We start from the raw sequence: 16,349 nt of genomic DNA, 5'->3' as shown, positions 1-16,349 counted from the left end.
CAGTTTGGTTCATGGAGTGAATGTGTGCAGTTTGATTGAAGCAATGAGTGAAGCTTGTGACCTTGAATGAATGAGTAGATTGTATTCATTCAATTGACAAATGCAGTTTGCTTCATGAACTAAATGAGTGCAATTGGTTTGATTGAATCAATGCGTTAATAATACCTCTACGCTGTGAATTATCATGTGCAGGGTGTCTCATTGAATGAACGAGTGTAGTAGGATTCACTAAACAAGTGAATTAGCTTTGTTCGTTTGAAACAAGGAATAAGGTTTAATTCATTGAATCAGTGACTTTACTTTCATTCAATGATTCAATGAATGCAGTTTGTTTCTTTTCATGAAAACGGAAAGCTTGACAAATTGAATGAATGAGAGTCGCTCTAATCATTGTATTAAAAAGTGCAGCCTCTGTCATTAAATGAACGTACGCAGTTAATTTCACTAAATAAGGGACATAGGTTTGTTTCATTGAATGAAAACGTTAAGCTTGACACATTAAATGAATATGAGAATCTCAACTCATTTAATTAACAGGCCCAGTTTGGTTCATGGAGTGAATGTGTGCAGTTTGATTGAAGCAATGAGTGAAGCTTGTGACCTTGAATGAATGAGTAGATTGTATTCATTCAATTGACAAATGCAGTTTGCTTCATGAACTAAATGAGTGCAATTGGTTTGATTGAATTAATGCCTTAATAATAGCTCTTCGCTGTGAATTATCATGTGTAGGGTGTCTCATTGAATGAACGAGTGTAGTAGAATTCACTAAACAAGTGAATTAGCTTTGTTCCATAGAAACAAGGAATAAGGTTTAATTCATTGAATCAGTGACTTTACTTCCATTCAATGATTCAATCAATGCAGTTTGTTTCTTTTCATGAAAACGGTAAGCTTGACACATTCAATGAATGAGAGTCGCTCTAATCATTGTATTAAAAAGTGCAGCCTCATTCATTGAATGAACGTACGCAGTTAATTTCACTAAATAAGGGAGATAGGTTTGTTTTATTGAGTGAAAACGTTAAGCTTGACACATTAAATGAATATGAGAATCTCTACTCATTGAAGTAACCGGCCTAGTTTGGTTCATGGAGTGAATGTGTGCAGTTTGATTGAAGCAATCAGTGAAGCTTGTGACATTGATTGAATGAGTAGATTGTATTCATTCAATTGACAAATGCAGTTTGCTTCATGAACTAAATGTGTGCAATTGTTTTGATTGAATAAATGCGTTAATAATACCTCTACGCTGTGAATTATCATGTGCAGGGTGTCTCATTGAATGAACGAGTGTAGTAGGATTCACTAAACAAGTGAATTAGCTTTGATCGTTTGAAACAAGGAATAAGGTTTAATTCATTGAATCAGTGACATTACTTTCATTCAATGATTCAATGAATGCAGTTTGTTTCTTTTCATCAAAACGGTAAGCTTGACAAATTGAATGAATGCGAGTCGCTCTAATCATTGTATTAAAAAGTGCAGCCTCTGTCATTGAATGAACGTACGCAGTTAATTTCACTAAATAAGGGAGATAGGTTTGTTTCATTGAATGAAAACGTTAAGCTTGACACATTAAATGAATATGAGAAACTCTACTCATTGTATTAACCGGCCCAGTTTGGTTCATGGAGTGAATGTGTGCAGTTTGATTGAAGCAATGAGTGAAGCTTGTGACATTGAATGAATGAGTAGCTATATTCATTCAATTGACAAATGCAGTTTACTTCATGAACTAAATGCATGCAATTGGTTTGATTGAATCAATGCGCTAATAATACCTCTACGCTGTGAATTATCATGTGCAGGGTGTCTCATTGAATGAACGAGTGTAGTAGGATTCACTAAACAAGTGAATTAGCTTTGTTCGTTTGAAACAACGAATAAGGTTTAATTCATTGAATCAGTGACTTTACTTTCATTCAATGATTCAATGAATGCAGTTTGTTTCTTTTCATGAAAACAGTAAGCTTGACAAATTGAATGAATGAGAGTCGCTCTAATCATTGTATTAAAAAGTGCAGCCTCTTTCATTGAATGAACGTACGCAGTTAATTTCATTAAATAAGGGAGATAGGTTTGTTTCATTGAATGAAAACATTAAGCTTGACACATTAAATGAATATGAGAATCTCTACTCATTGAATTAACCGGCCCAGTTTGGTTCATGGAGTGAATGTGTGCAGTTTGATTGAAGCATTGAGTGAAGCTTGTGACATTGAATGAATGAGTAGATTGTATTCATTCAATTGACAAATGCAGTTTACTTCATGAACTAAACGAGTGCAATTGGTTTGATTAAATCAATGCCTTAATAATAGCTCTACGCTGTGAATTATCATGTGCAGGGTGTCTCATTGAATGAATGAGTGTAGTAGGATTCACTAAACAAGTGAATCGTTGTTCGTTTGAAGCAATGAATAAGGTTTAATTCATTGAATCAGTGACTTTACTTTCATTCAATGATTCAATGAATGCAGTTTGTTTCTTTTCATGAAAATGGTAAGCTTGGCAAATTGAATGAATGAGAGTCGCTCTAATCATTGTATTAAAAAGTGCAGCCTCTGTCATTGAATGAACGTACGCAGTTAATTTCACTAAATAAAGGAGATAGGTTTGTTTCATTGAAAGAAAATGTTAAGCTTGACACATTAAATGAATATGAGAAACTCTACTCATTCAATTAACCGGCCCAGTTTGGTTCATGGAGTGAATGTGTGCAGTTTGATTGAAGCAATGAGAGAAGCTTGTGACATTGAATGAATGAGTGGCTGTATTCATTCAATTGACATTTGCAGTTTGCTTCATGAACTAAATGAGTGCAATTGTTTTGACTGAATCAATGCGTTAATAATACCTTTACGCTGTGAATTATCATGTGCAGGGTAAGAGGCCCAGTTTGGTTCATGGAGTGAATGTGTGCAGTTTGATTGAAGCAATGAGTGAAGCTTGTGACATTGAATGAATGAGTAGCTGTATTCATTCAATTGACAGATGCAGTTTACTTCATGAACTAAATGAGTGCAATTGGTTTGATTGAATCAATGTGTTAATAATACCTCTACACTGTGAATTATCATGTGCAGGGTGTCTCATTGAATGAACGAGTGTAGTAGGATTCACTAAACAAGTGAATTAGCTTTGTCTGTTTGAAACAAGGAATAAGTTTTAATTCATTGAATCAGAGACTTTACTTTCATTCAATGATTCAATGAATGCAGTTTGTTTCTTTTCATGAAAACGGTAAGCTTGACACATTGAATGAATGGGAGTCGCTCTAATCATTGTATTAAAAAGTGCAGCCTTTTTCATTAAATGAACGTACGCAGTTAATTTCACTTATTAAGGGAGATAGGTTTGTTTCATTGAATGAAAACGTTAAGCTTGACACATTAAATAAATATGAGAACCTCTACTCATTGAATTAACCGGCCCAGTTTAGTTCATGGAGTGAATGTGTGCAGTTTGATTGAAGCAATCAGTGAAGCTTGTGACATTGAAGGAATGAGTAGCTGCATTCATTTAATTGACAAATGCAGATTGCTTCATGAACTAAATGAGTGCAATTGGTTTGATTGAATCAATGTGTTAATAATACCTCTACGCTGTGAATTATCATGTGCAGGGTGTCTCATTGAATGAACGAGTGTAGTAGGATTCACTATACAAGTGGATTAGCTTTGTTCGTTTGAAACAAGGAATAAGGTTTAATTCATTGAATCAATGACTTTACTTGCATTCAATGATTCAATGAATGCAGTTTGTTTCTTTTCATGAAAAAGGAAAGCTTGACAAATGGAATGAATGAGAGTGGCTCTAATCATTGTATTCAAAAGTGCAGCCTCTGTCATTGAATGAACGTACGCAGTTAATTTCACTAAATAAGGGAGATAGGTTTGTTTCATTGAATGAAAACATTAAGCTTGACACATTAAATGAATATGAGAATCTCAACTCATTTAATTAACAGGCCCAGTTTGGTTCATGGAGTGAATGTGTGCAGTTTGATTGAAGCAATGAGTGAAGCTTGTGACCTTGAATGAATGAGTAGATTGTATTCATTCAATTGACAAATGCAGTTTGCTTCATGAACTAAATGAGTGCAATTGGTTTGATTGAATCAATGCGTTAATAATACCTCTACGCTGTGAATTATCATGTGCAGGGTGTCTCATTGAATGAACGAGTGTAGTAGGATTCACTAAACAAGTGAATTAGCTTTGTTCGTTTGAAACAAGGAATAAGGTTTAATTCATTGAATCAGTGACTTTACTTTCATTCAATGATTCAATGAATGCAGTTTGTTTCTTTTCATGAAAACGGAAAGCTTGACAAATTGAATGAATGAGAGTCGCTCTAATCATTGTATTAAAAAGTGCAGCCTCTGTCATTGAATGAACGTACGCAGTTAATTTCACTAAATAAGGGAGATAGGTTTGTTTCATTGAATGAAAATGTTAAGCTTGACACATTAAATGAATATGAGAATCTCAACTCATTTAATTAACAGGCCCAGTTTGGTTCATGGAGTAAATGTGTGCAGTTTGATTGAAGCAATGAGTGAAGCTTGTGACATTGAATGAATGAGTAGATTGTATTCATTCAATTGACATATGCCGTTTACTTCATGAACTAAATGAGTGCAATTGGTTTGATTGAATCAATGCCTTAATAATCGCTCTACGCTGTGAATTATCATGTGCAGGGTGTCTCATTGAATGAACAAGTGTAGTAGGATTCACTAAACAAGTGAATTAGCTTTGTTCGATAGAAACAAGGAATAAGGTTTAATTCATTGAATCAGTGACTTTACTTTCATTCAATGATTCAATGAATGCAGTTTGTTTCTTTCATGAAAACTGTAAGCTTGACACATTGAATGAATGAGAGTCGCTCTAATCATTGTATTAAAAAGTGCAGCCTCTTTCATTGAATGAACGTACGCAGTTAATTTCACTAAATAAGGGAGATAGGTTTGTTTTATTGAATGAAAACGTTAAGCTTGACACATTAAATGAATATGAGAATCTCTACTCATTGAATTAACAGGCCCAGTTTGGTTCATGGAGTGAATGTGTGCAGTTTGATTGAAGCAATGAGTGAAGCTTGTGACATTGAATGAATGAGTAGCTGTATTCATTCAATTGACAAATGCAGTTTACTTCATGAACTAAATGAGTGCAATTGGTTTAATTGAATCAATGCGTTAATAATACCTCTACGCTGTGAATTATCATGTGCAGGGTGTCTCAATGAATGAACGAGTGCAGTAGGATTCACTAAACAAGTGAATTAGCTTTGTTCGTTTGAAACAAGGAATAAGGTTTAATTCATTGAATCAGTGACTTTATTTTCATTCAATGATTCAATGAATGCAGTTTGTTTCTTTTCATGAAAACGGTGAGCTTAGCACATTGAATGAATGAGAGTCACTCTACTCTTTGTATTAAAAAGTGCAGCCTCTTTCATTGAATGAGCGTATGCAGTTTGGTTCACTAAATAAGGGAGATAGGTTTGTTCCTTAGAAACAAGCAATATTTGTTTCATTGAATGAAAACGTTTTGCTTGACACATTAAATGAATATGAGAATCTCTCCTCATTGAATTAACCGGCACAATTTTGTTCATGGAGTGAATGTTTGCACTTTGATTGAAGCAATGAGTGAAGCTTGTGACATTGAAAGAATGAGTAGCTGTATTCATTGAATTGACGAATGCAGTTTGCTTCATGAACTAAATGAGTGCCTATTGCTTGATTGAATCAATACGTTAATAATACGTCTACGCTGTGAATTATCATGTGCAGGGTGTCTCATTGAATGAACGAGTGTATTAGGATTCACTAAACAAGTGAATCAGCTTTGTTCGATTGAAACAAGGAATAAAGTTTAATTCATTGAATCAGTGACTTTACTTTCATTCAATTATTCAATGAATGCTGTTTGTTTCTTTTCATGAAAACGGTAAGCTTGACACATTGAATGAATGAGAGACGCTCTAATCATTGTATTAAAAAGTGCAGCCTCTTTCATTGAATGAACGAAGCAGTTAAGTTCACTCAATAAGGGAGATAGGTTTTGTTTCATTGAATGAAAACGTTAAGCTTGACACATTAAATGAATATGAGAATCTCTACTCATTGAATTAACAGGCCCAGTTTGGTTCATGGAGTGAATGTGTGCAGTTTGATTGAAGCAATGAGTGAAGCTTGTGACATTGAATGAATGAGTAGCTGTATTCATTCAATTGAAAAATGCAGTTTGCTTCATGAACTAAATGAGTGCAATTGGTTTCATTGAATCAATGAGTTAATAATACCTCTACGCTGTGAATTATCATGTGCAGGGTGTCTCATTGAATGAACGAGTGCAGTAGGATTCACTAAACAAGTGAATTAGCTTTGTTCTTTTGAAACAAGGACTAAGGTTTAATTCATTGAATCAGTGACTTTACTTTCATTCAATGATTCAATGAATGCTGTTTGTTTCTTTTCATCAAAACGGTAAGCTTGACAAATTGAATGAATGCGAGTCGCTCTAATCATTGTATTAAAAATTGCAGCCTCTGTCATTGAATGAACGTACGCAGTTAATTTCACTAAATAAGGTAGATAGGTTTGTTTTATAGAATGAAAACGTTAAGCTTGACACATTAAATTAATATGAGAATCTCTACTCATTTAATTAACAGGCCCAGTTTGGTTCATGGAGTGAATGTCTGCAGTTTGATTGAAGCAATGAGTGAAGCTTGTGACATTGAATGAATGAGTAAATTGTATTCATTCAATTGACAAATGCAGTTTGCTTCATGAACTAAATGATTGCAATTGGTTTGATTGAATCAATGCGTTAATAATACCTCTACACTGTGAATTATCATGTGCAGGGTGTCTCATTGAATGAACAAGTGTAGTAGGATTCACTAAACAAGTGAATTAGCTTTGTTCAATTGAAACAAGGAATAAGGTCTAATTCATTGAATCAGTGACTTTACTTTCATTCAATAATTCAATGAATGCAGTTTGTTTCTTTTCATGAAAACGGTGAGCTTGACACATTGAATGAATGAGAGTCACTCTACTCATTGTATTAAAAAGTGCAGCCTCTTTCATTGAATGAACGTATGCAGTTTGGTTCACTAAATAAGGGACATAGGTTTGTTCCATTGAAACAAGCAATATTTGTTTCATTGAATGAAAGCGTTAAGCATGACACATTAAATGAATATGCGAATGTCTACTCATTGAATTAACATGCCCAGTTTGGTTCATGGAGTGAATGTGTGCAGTTTGATTGAAGCAATGAGTGAAGCTTGTGACATTGAATGAATGAGTAGCTGTATTCATTGAATTGACAAATGATGTTTGGTTCACGAACTAAATGAGTGCAATTGGTTAGATTGAATCAATGCGTTAATAATACATCTACGCTGTGAATTATCATGTGCAGGGTGTCTCATTGAATGAACGAGTGTAGTTGGATTCACTAATCAAGTGAATTAGCTTTGTTCGATTGAAACAAGGAATAAGGTTTAATTCATTGAATTAGTGACTACTTTCATTCAATGATTCAATGAATGCAGTTTGTTTCTTTTAATGAAAACGGGATGCTTGACACATTGAATGAATGAGAGTCGCTCTAATCATTGTATTAAAAAGTGCAGCCTCTTTCATTGAATGAACGTACGCAGTTTATTTCACTAAATAGGGGAGATAGGTTTGTTCCATTGAAACAAGGAATAAGATTTGATTCATTGAATCATTTTTTCTATCTTGATTCAATGATTCAATGAATGCAGCTTCCTACATTAAATGAACACGGTGAGCTTGACACATTGAATGAATGAGAGAAGCTCTACTCATTTAATTAAGACGGGTAGTTTGGTTCATGCAGTGAACGTTTGCAATTTGGTAGAGAATGCGTGATACTTCTGCCATTGAATGAATGTGAGTAGCTCTACCATTGAATTGAATGAACGTATGCAGTTTGGCTCACTAAATAAGGGAGATAGGTTTGTTCCATTGAAACAAGCAATAAGGTTTGATTCATTGAATCAATGATTGTAGTTTGATTCAATGATTCAATGAATTCAGTTTGTTTTTTTTAATGAAAAAGGTGAGCTTGACACATTGAATGAATGAGAGTCACTCTACAAATTGTATTAAAAAGTGCAGCCTCTTTCATTGAATGAATGTATGCAGTTTGGTTCACTAAATAAGGGAGATAGGTTTGTTCCATTGAAACAAGCTTTCTTTGTGTCATTGAACGAATGCGTTCAGCTTGACACATACAACGAATATGAGAATCTCTACTCATTGAATTAACAGGCCCAGTTTGGTTCATGGAGTGAATGTGTGCAGTTTGATTGAAGCAATGAGTGAAGCTTGTGACATTTAATGAATGAATAGCTGTATTCATTGAATTGACAAATGCAGTTTGCTTCACGAACTAAATGAGTGCAATTGGTTTGATTGAATCAATGCGTTAATAATACCTCTACGCTGTGAATTAACATGTGCAGGGTATCTCATTGAATGAACGAGTGTAGTAGGGTTGACTAAGCAAGTGAATTAGGTTTGTTCGATTGAACAAGATATAAGGTGTAATTCATTGAATGAGTGACTTTGCTTACATTCAATGATTCAATGAATGCAGTTTGTTTCTTTTCGTGAAAACGGTGAGCTTGACACATTGAATGAATGAGAGTCACTCTACTCATTGTATTAAAAAGTGCAGCCTCTTTCATTGAATGAACGTATGCAGTTTGGTTCACTAAATAAGGGAGATATGTTTGTTTCATTGAAACAAGCAATTTTTGTTTCATTGAATGAAAGCGTTAAGCTTGACACATTAAATGAATATGAGAATCTCTCCTCATTGAATTAACAGGCCCAGTTTGGTTCATGGAGTGAATATGTGCAGTTTGATTGAAGCAATGAGTGAAGCCTGTGACATTGAATGAATGAGTAGCTGTATTCATTGAGTTGACAAATGCAGTTTGCTTCATGAACTAGATGAGTGCAATTGGTTTGATTGAATCAATGCGTTAATAATACCTCTACGCTGTGAATTATCATGTGCAGGGTGTCTCATTGAATGAACGAGTGTAGTAGGATTCACTAAACAAGTAAATTAGCACATTGAATAAATGAGAGTCGCTCTACTCATTGTCTTAAAAAGTGCAGCCTCTTTCATTGAATGAACGTACGCAGTTTAGTTCACTAAATAAGGGAGATAGGTTTGTTCCATTGAAACAAGGAATAAGATTTGATTCATTGAATCATTTTTTCTATCTTGATTCAATGATTCAATGAATGCAGCTTGCTTCATTAAATGAACACGGTGAGCTTGACACATTGAATGAATGAGAGAAGCTCTACTCATTTAAATAAGACGGGCAGTTTGGTTCATGTAGTGAACATTTGCAATTTGTTAGAGAGAATGCGTGATACTTGTGCCATTAAATGAAAGAGAGTAGCTGTACCCATTGAATTGAATGAACGTATGCAGTTTGGTTCACTAAATAAGGGAGATAGGTTTGTTCCGTTGAAACAAGCATTAAGGTTTGATTCATTGAATCAACGATTGTAGTTTGATTCAATGATTCCATGAATGCAGTTTGTTTCATTGAATGAAAGCGTTAAGCTTGACCCATTGAATGGATGAGTGAAGCTCTACTCATTGAATTCAGACGTGCAGTCTGTATCGTTGACAAAATGATTGCAGTTTGCTCTATTAAATGAATGCGTTTTCTTCGTGGCAGTAAATGAATTGCCGGAGCTTCTACCCTTTTAATTAAGACATACCGTGCATTTCATTGCATGAATGGATGCACTTTGACTCACGAAGTAAATGAGTCAAATTTGTTTGATTGAATCCATTAATTCCGTTTGACTCATTGACTCAATGATTGCAGTTTGATTCAATGATTGAATGAAAGTGCTTAGCTCGTGACATTGAATAGACAAGAAAAGCTGTACTTATTGAATTAACACGTGCAGTCTGTTTCATTTAATGAATGCATGCAGTTTGTATCATTGAATGAACGCGTGCAGTTTTTTACATTGATTGAATGACAAAAGCTAGACTCATTGGAATAGGACTTGCAGTGTTCCTGATTGAATATATGTTTGCAGTTTGATTCATTAATTGCATGAATGCAGTTAAATTCACTCCACAAATGAGTAAAGTCAGTACAACTAAATCAATGATTCATTGAATGTCACAATGTTTCTTTGAATCAATGATTCAAATATGAATCAAGCAATGAATGAATACAGATTGCTTCATTGAATGAAAGTGTTAAGCTTGACACATTGACGGAATGCGAGCCGCTCTACTCATTAAATTGACAAGTGCAACCTCTTTCATTGATTGAACGTGTGCAATTTCATTCACTAAATAAGCGTGTTAAGTTTGTTTCACTGAAACATTGAATAACGTTTGATTCACTGAATCAACCATTGAAGTTTGATGCAATGATTCAATGAATGCCGTTTGTTTCATTGAATTAAAGCGTTAAGGTTGACACATTGACTGAATGAGAGTCGCTCTGCTCATTGGACTGGCAAGTGCAGCCTCTTTCATTAAATAAACTTATGCAAATTGGTTCACTAAATAAGGGAGATAGGTTTGTTCAATCGAAACAAGGAAGAAGGTTTGATTCATTGAATCAATTTTTGTAGCTAGATTCAATGATTCATTGAATGCAGTTTGTTTCCTTAAATGAAAACGGTGAGCTTGAGACATTGATTGAATGAGAGAAGCTCTAATCATTGAATTAAGATAGGCAGTTTTGTTCATGTAGTGAACGTGTTCAAGTTGATAGAGACGATGCGTGAAACTTGTGCCATTGAATGAATGAGAGCAGCTCTACTCTTTGAATTGACAAGTGCAGACTCTTTCATTGAATGAACGTATGCAGTTTGGTTCACTAAATAAGGGAGATGGGTTTGTTCCATTGAAACAAGGAATAAGGTTTGATTCATTGAATCAATTATTGAAATATGAATCAATGAATGCCGTTTGTTTCATTGAATGAAAGCGTTAAGCTTGACACATTGACTGAATGAGCGTCGCTCTTCTGATTGAATTGACAAGTGCAGCCTCTTTCATTGTATGAACGGGTGCAGTTTCATTCACTAAATAAGGGAGCAGGTTTGCTCGATTGAAACAAGGAAGAAGGCTTGATTCATTGAATCAATTTTTGTGCTTGATTCAATGATTCAATGAATGCAGTTTGTTTCATCAAATGAAAACGGTGCGCTTGACTCATTGAATGAATGAGAGAATCTCTCTCATTGAATTAAAACGTGCAGTTTGGTTCAGGCATGAATGTGTGCAGTTTGATTAAGACAATGTGTGAAGTTTGTGAGATTGAATGAATGAGAGTGGCTGTATTCATGGAATTGACAAAGTGCAGTTTGCTTCATGGAATAACTGTGTGCAATTTGTTTGATTGAATCAATGCGTTAAACTTGTTTCATTGAACGAAGGAGAGTACTTCTACTCATTGAATTGACAAGTGCAGCCTCTTTCATTGAATGAACGTGTGCAGTTTGGTTCACTATATAAGGTTGTTAGGTTTGTTCCAATGAAACAAGGAATAATGTTTGATTCTTTGAATCATTGATTGTAGTTTGATTCAATGATTGCAGTTTATTTCATTGAATGAAATCGTTAAACTTGACCCATTGAATGAATGAGAGAAGCTCTACATTGAATTAAGACGTGCAGTCTTTGTCATTGAATAAATGAGTGCAGTTTGCTCCATTGAATGATTGCTTTTTGCTCGTGGCATTGAATGAATGGCCAGAGCTCTGTTCTTTTAATTAAGACATACCGTGCATTTCATTGAATGAATGGGTGCAGTTGGATTCACGAAGTAAATGAGTTAAGTTTGTTTGATTGAATCCATTAATACTGTTTGATTCATTGACTCAATGATTGCAGTTTGATTCAATGATTGAATGAATGCAGTTGGTTTCATTGAATGAAAATGCTAAGCTCGAGACATTGAATAAACAAGAAAAGCTGTACTTATTGAATTAACACTTGCAGTCTGTTTCATTGAATGAATGCATGCAGTTTTTTTATCATTGTATGAACGCGTGCAGTTTATTTCATTAAATGAATGGCAAAAGCTGGATTCATTGGAATGGGACTTGCAGTGTTCCTCATCGAATGAATGTTTGCAGTTTGATTCATTAATTGTATGAATGCAGTTAAATTCCCTCCAGAAATGAGTGAAGTTTGTGCACTTAAATCAATGAATTACATTTGATTCTTTGAATCTATGATTGAAATATGAATCAATGAATGAATGAATGCAGGTTGTTTCATTGAATTAAAGCGTTAAGCTCGAGGCATTGAATGAAAGAGCAAAGCTCTACTCATTGAATGAACACGTGCAGTTTGTTTCATGGACTAAATGTGTGCAGTTTGTTTGAATGAATCAATGGGTTAAGCTTGTGGCTTTGAACAAAGGAGAGTACTTCTATTCATTGAATTGACAAGTGCAGCCTTTTTCATTGAATGAACGTGTGCAGTTTGGTTCACTACGAAAGGGAGTTAGGTTTGTTCCATTGAAACAAGGAATAATGTTTGATTCTTTGAATCAATTATTGTAGTTTGATTCAACGATTCAATGAATGCAGTTTGTTTCATCGTTAAGCTTGACCCATTGAATTAATGAGAGAAGCTCTACTCATTGAATTAAGACGTGCAGCCTGTATCATCGAATAAATGAGTGCAGTTTGCTCCATTGAATGAATGCATTTTGCTCGTGGCATTGAATGAATGGCCGGAGCTCTACTCTTTTAATTAAGACATACAGTGCATTTCATTGAATGAATGGGTGCAGTTTGATTTACGAAGTGAATGAGTTAAGTTTGTTTGACTGAATCCATTAATACTGATGGATACATTGACTCAATGATTTTAGTCTGATTCAATGATTGAATGAATGCAGTTTGTTTCATTGAATGAAAGCATTAAGCTTGACACATTGACTGAATGAGAGTCGCTCTACTCATTGAATTGACAAGTGCAGCCTCATTCATTGACTGAACGTATGCAGTTTGGTTCACTGAATAAGGAAGATAGGATTGTTCCATTGAAAAAAGGAAGAAGGTTTGATTTATTGAATCAATTTTTGTAGCTTGATTCAATGATTCAATGAATGCAGTTTCTTTCGTTAAATGAAAACGGTGAGCTTGACACATTGAATGAATGAGAGAAGCTCTACTCATTGAATGAAGACGGGCAGTTAGGTTCATGTAGTGAATGTGTCCATTTTCATAGGGACAATACGTGAAACATGTGCCATTGAATGAATGAGAGTAGCTCTACTCATTGAATTGACAAGTGCAGCCTCTTTCATTGAATGAACGTATGCAGTTTGGTTCGATAAATAAGGGAGATAGATTTGTTCCATTGAAACGAGAAATAAGGTTTGATTCATTGATTCATTGATTAATTCAATAATTCAATGAATGCAGTTTGTTTCATTGATTGAAAGCGTTAAGCTTGACCCATTGAATGAATGAGTGAAGCTCTTCTCATTGAAGAGCTTGTATTGACAATACATGCAGTCTGTATCATTGAATAAATGAGTGCAGTTTGCTCAGTTGAATGAATGCGTTGTGCTCATGGCATTGAATAAATGACCGGAGCTCCGCTCTTTTAATTGAGACATACCGTGCATTTCATTGAATGAATGGGTGCAGTTTAATTCATGAAGTAAACGCGTTAAGTTTGTTTGATTGAATCCATTAATACTGTTTGACTCATTGACTCAATGATTGCAGTTTGATTCAATGATTGAATGAATGCAGTTGGTTTCATTGAGAGAAAGTGCTAAGCTCGAGACATTGAATATAGAAGAAATGCTGTACTTATTGAATTAACGCGTGCAGTCTGTTTCATTTAATGAATGCATGCAGTTGTATCATTGAATGAACGTGTGCAGTTTCTTTCATTGAATGAATGACAAAAGCTAGATTGTTTGGCATAGGACTTGCAGTGGTCCTCATCGAATGAATGTTTGCAGTCTGATTCATTAATTGCATGAATGCAGTTAAAGTCACTCTAGAAATGAGTGAAGTTTGTACAACTAAACCAATGAAGTACATTTGATTCTTAAAATTAATGATTGAAATATGAATCAATGAATAAATGAATGCAGGTTGCTTCATTGAATTAAAGCGTTAAGCTCGAGGCATTGAATGAAAGAGAAAAGCTCTACTCATTGAATGAACACGTGCAGTTTGTTTCATGGTCTAAATGTGCGCAGTTTGTTTAATTGCATCAATGCGTTAAGCTTGTGGCTTTGTACGAATGAGAGTACTTCTACTCATTGAATTACCAAGTGCAGTCTGTTTCATTGAATGAATGAGTGCAATTGAGCTTGACACATTGAATGAATGAGAGAAGCTCTCTCAATGAATTAGCACGTGCAATTGTGGTTCATGGAGTGAATGTGTGCAGTTTGATTGAGACAATGTGTGAAGCTTGTGACATTGAGAGAATGAGAGTAGCTGTATTCATTGAATTGACAAATGCTGTTTGCTTCATGAACTAAATGTGTGCAATTCGTTTAATTGAATCAATGCGTTAAGCTTGAGGCATTCAATGAAAGAGAGTACATCTACTCATTGAATACAAATAAGAGAAGCTCTACTCAATGAATTAACACGTGCAGTTTCGTTCATGGAGTGAATGTGTTCCGTTTGTTCCATTGAAACAAAGAATAATCGTAGTTAGATTCAATGATTTAATGAATGAAGTTTGTATAATTGAATGGAAGCGTTGAGCTTGACACGTTGAATGAATGAGAGAAGCTCTCTCATTGAATTAACACGTGCAGTTTGGTACATGGAGTGAATGTGTACAGTTTGATTGAGACAATGTGTGAAGCTTGTGACATTGAGAGAATGAGAGTAGCTGTATTCATTGAATTGAGAAATGCTGTTTGCTTCATGAACTAAATGTGTGCAATTTGTTTGATTGAATCAATGTTTTAAGCTTGAGGCATTGAACGAATGAGAGTTGCTCTACTCATTGAATTATCATGTGCAGTCTGTTTCATTGAATGAATGAGTGCAGTTTGCTCTTCTCTACATTATACACAACTGCTGTTCTCTACATTGTACACAGGGGCTGTTGTTCTCTATATTATACACAAGGTCTGCTGTTCTTTAGTTGCATGCAGGGAATTCTGTTCTCCATGCTGTACACACGTTCTGCTGCTCTCTTTATTAAACACAGGGATTACTGTTCTTTATATTATGCATAGGCACTGCTGTTCTCTAAAATAAACACAACAATTGTTGTTCTCTATATTATACACAGGGATAGCTGTTCTCTTTATTAAACATAGTGACTGCTGTTCTCTACATTGTACACGGGGGCTGTTGTTCTCTATATTATACACAGGGTCTGCTGTTCTTTACATTGCATGCAGGGACTTCTGTTCTCGACATTGTACACTGAAACTGCTTTTCTCTACATTGTACGCAGTCACTGCTGTTCTCTGCATGTGCGCAGGTTGTATCATTGTTCTCTATGTTATCCATAGTGACTGCTGTTCACTACGTTATATACAGGAACTGCTGTTCCCTGTATTATGGCACAAGGGCTGCTGTTTTCTGTATAATACAGAAGGATTGCTGTTCTCTACATTATACATATGAACTGCTGTTGTCTAAATTGCACACAGGGACTGCTGTTCTTTATATAATACACAGGCACTGCTGCTCACTAAAATAGACAGAGGAACTGCTGTTCTCTATACTATACACAGGGCCTGCTGTTCATAAAATAGACACAAGGACTGCTGCTCTCCATATTACACACCGGGACAGCTGTTCTCTGTATTATACACATTGACTCATGTTCTCTATAATGTACACGGGGACTGCTGTTCTCTATATTATATGCAAACACTGGTGTTCTCTAAATTATACACAGGGAGTCTTGTTCTTCATATTAGACACAGCATCTGCTGTTCTCTCTGTATGAAACACAGGGTCTGCTGTTCTCTATATTACACCCAGGGATAGCTGTTCTCTATATGATACACAATGACTCATATTCACTATATTTGTACACAGGGACTCTATATTATACACAGACACTGTGTTCTCTATAGTATACACAGGGATGGCTGTTCTCTTCATTCAACACAGGGAGTCATGTTATTTATATTAGACACAGGGACTGCTGTTGCCTATATTATACACAGGGACTGTTGTTCTCTATATTATACATACATTTTACACAGGGATTACTGGTCTCTACCAGACACCTAGGGACAGCTGTTCTCTATTTTATACACTGGGACTTCTG

Source organism: Chiloscyllium punctatum, chromosome 15, assembly GCF_047496795.1.
Source record: "Chiloscyllium punctatum isolate Juve2018m chromosome 15, sChiPun1.3, whole genome shotgun sequence".
In the NCBI taxonomy this organism is placed as follows: domain Eukaryota; kingdom Metazoa; phylum Chordata; class Chondrichthyes; order Orectolobiformes; family Hemiscylliidae; genus Chiloscyllium; species Chiloscyllium punctatum.
The sequence above is the reverse complement of the archived record's forward strand: the minus strand, read 5'-3'. Positions refer to the sequence as shown.